The following is a 3,468-nucleotide window of genomic DNA, read 5'->3' on the forward strand; positions in this document are numbered from 1 at the left end:
AGAGGAAGAAGAAAAAGGTAAAGATACAAATTATGAACAACAAACATGCATCTATCAACAAGTGAATCTAAGAATCAAGTGAATAAATAATCTGGTGATCCTAATAGAATCAGGGACATAGAAAGGGAATGGACTGACTATTCTTGGGGGGCAAAGGGGTGTGGGGGATGCGGGAAGAGACTGGACAAAAATCGTGCACCTATGGGTGAGGACAGTGGGTTGGGGAGTGAGGGCGGAGGGCGTGGCGGGAACTGGGAGGAGGGAAGTTATGGGGGGAAGGAAGAGAAACAAATTTAATAATCTGAACAATAAAGATTTAATTATAAAAAAAAAAGAAGGGATGGGGCATCTTCTGGGGAACGTTGGGCAACGGGCATAAAAGGGAGTTAAGAGGAAAGGTGAAGGAGAAAGGGACAGTCCCTCCGTGAAGGGGTTCAACAGCCTCAGGGTTGGCAGGATTGGGTTGCAGGACCTGAAGTAACACAAGAGGTCATTTTCGCCGTAGCCGGTGCTCAATGGTTAGAGCGTTGGCTCTTGGACTGAAGGGTCTGGGGTTCGATTCCCGACAAGGGCATGTACCTTGGTTGCTGGCTTGATCCCCAGCCCCAGTTGGGGTGCCTTGTTGGAAGCAACCAATCGATGTGTCTCTCTTACATCGATCTTTCTCTCTCTGTGTCTCTCCCTGTCCCTTCTACTGTCTCTAAAAATCAATGGAAAAAATATCCTCAGGTGAGAATTAACAATAACAAAAAAGGTCATTTTCAATATCAGAAGGTGTCAATTGGGGAAGGGGAGACAGGGATAGGAAAGGGGCAAGCCACCAGGTTCTAATCCAAAGTTCCAAGTGTTCATGAAACTGGAATTACAAAAGCAGCCTCTAGAGGAAAAAGTACAACCCAAGTGCCCATCAGTAGATGAGTGGATAGAAAAGCTGGGATACATTTACACAATGGAATGCTATGCAGCTGTAAAAAAGAAGCATCTCTTACCCTTTGAGACAGCATGAAGGGACCTGAGAGTATTATGCTAAGCAAAATAAGCCAGTCAGAGAAACACAAGTATCACATGATCTCATACGTATGTGGAATCTAATTGACAAAATAAATTGATGAACAAAATAGATCCACAAACATGGAAACATTGAACAGACTGACGAATCCCAGAGGGAAGAGGGGAGGGGTGGGTGGGAAGAAATTAACCAAGAACTTATATACAAATATGCATAACCCAGGGACACATAAAAATGTGATAGAGCTGGGAGCCAGAGCTGGTTCTTCATCTCAGCATTATTTTATTAGGTTATTTTGCTACTACGTCATCACATTTTCACCACTCCTTCCCATCTTTTTTTTTTTTAATATATTTTATTGATTTTTTACAGAGAGGAAGGGATTTAAAAAAAAAAAAAGAAACATCGATGAGAGAGAGACATCGATCAGTTGCCTCCTGCACATCTCCTACTGGGGATGTGCCCGCAACCCAGGTACATGCACTTGACCGGAATCGAACCTGGGACCTTTCAGTCCACAGGCCGACGCTCTATCCACTGAGCCAAACCGGTTTCGGCTATAATATGTTTTTGTCAGGCACTTATGCCATATGCTGATAAAAGAACTTAGAGGATACAGAATATTTACAACTCAGGGGTTAGACAAATATTTATTTGCAGATTTGTCGGGCATGTACCTCCAGGAAGACTACACTTGCCTGTGCTCTGACTTAAACAGCTATTTCTCTGCTGTGCTTTCCTGACATTCAATATAAAAAAATGTAAGACTTACTTGCTGTCAAATAATTTTATTATATATATATAATTTTAAATATAAAAAAAGCCTAATATGCAAAATTGTCATCTCTGGAGTTTGACCGGGAGACCAGGAGTTCAATTGCTTGCTATGATGTGTGCTGACCACCAGGGGGCGACACGTAATGAAGGAAGGCCCCAGGCGGAAGCTGGAAGGCCCAAATCAGCCCTGATCGCTGGCCAGGCCCTAGAGACCCTACCCATGCATGAATTTCATGCACCAGGCCTGTAGTCTAAAATATAAACCTGTGTGTGTGTGTGTGTTTTTTTTCTCTATAAACCTGAAGGATCATGCAATGTACTTTAGGTAGTTATGAGAGAGGTCATAAAAGATTACTATAAGGGATGCTATGAACTGTACTTCTGAATTACATGCTCTCTCTCTGAACTCACAGCTGATTCTGAGGCTATCTACCACATACTCAGCTGTTTGTTCCCCACACCATAGAAATCCAACACTTTCTTCAGTTTTGAGATGGTTAATAAAATTCACTGGTTCCTTCTGCAGAAGTTTGCTTTTAAAGCTCGAATAAGACATAATGTTGTCTTTAATAGTTACATAGCCTAAAGTTACACAGGTTGATATTTCATCTTCTGCAAACTCTCTCAACCCCATAAGGGCTTTCTCCCTGAGCCTCAGATCCTGGCGGTTTGGGTGGGAAATGGATCAATTCCTGTCTATCCCAGGGAGAATGCCTGGACTGAGAAGGGGAAAATTAAGAAAACTTAGACATGTTGAAATGGCAACTGTTTGTGGAAGATGCTGTTAAGGTCAAGTTACAAATGATGTGCACATAGGATGAATGAGAAGAGATCCAGAACACAAATGCTGGGCAGACAGAGTGGGAAGAGGTAACACGGGTCTGAGAAGGCTTCCAGGAAGCTCTAACACTGGTTCTCAACTTAGCTATAGACCAGGAGCCCTGGGGAGCATTTACCATCCCTGGGCTCCACCCCAGACATTCAGAACTAATTGGTCTGGGGTGGGGTCTGGGAAATGGCGCTTTTATGAACTCTCTGGTGATTCTAATTTATATTTGGAGTTCAGAAACACCGACTATCACATTAAGTCTCATCATTTGCTGGTTCCAGAAGAAAAAAATCTTTACACTGATGTCTTGTAAGGAAGATGAAATCAAAATACAGCACTATTTCAAAGATCAAAATTAGGAATAAATAGGGGGCACCCAGATTTGAACTGGGGACCTCTTGATCTGCAGTCAAATGCTCTACCCCTGAGCTATACCCCCTTCTGCTATAGTATGACTTAATTAATACCTTTATTCTCTATAGCCACACCCAGATTACCTCTAAATTTATGAGTTGCCACTGTAGGATGAACCTCTCTTGGGAGCTTTCAGACCTGCTTCAGTGAAAACTCATCAACCTGCTGTACAAGATTCAGGCACTCTCCTCAAAAGGTCTACAGGCTGTGTCCTGGGCTACAGTCCCTGGGTGTGAGCAGCAACCTGGGGAAGCACTGACATCAGCTGTTAGAATAGCCTTCAAGTCAAACGCCTGTTTGCTTGAAAAACAGAAACTCCACCTGACTGAGGTGTCTGTCCAAAACCATTTAATGAGGTGCTGGGAGCCGGTCCATCCTTGCTGTTTCAAGGGACCTGGCATATATGGCATACTGTTCTTAATATGTTTGCTCACCTTCT

At 43.1% G+C, this 3,468-nt stretch overlaps 1 non-coding gene across 1 annotated transcript; it reads right to left on the bottom strand.

Moving 5' to 3' along the window:
* Positions 1-2,982: 2,982 nt before the first annotated feature.
* Positions 2,983-3,054, bottom strand: TRNAC-GCA. The gene has a single exon. It is a non-coding gene; the product is annotated as a tRNA-Cys (tRNA).
* Between the last annotated feature and the right edge of the window lie 414 nt (positions 3,055-3,468).

This window comes from Myotis davidii, unplaced genomic scaffold (genome assembly GCF_000327345.1).
Source record: "Myotis davidii unplaced genomic scaffold, ASM32734v1 scaffold49, whole genome shotgun sequence".
Lineage (NCBI taxonomy): Eukaryota > Metazoa > Chordata > Mammalia > Chiroptera > Vespertilionidae > Myotis > Myotis davidii.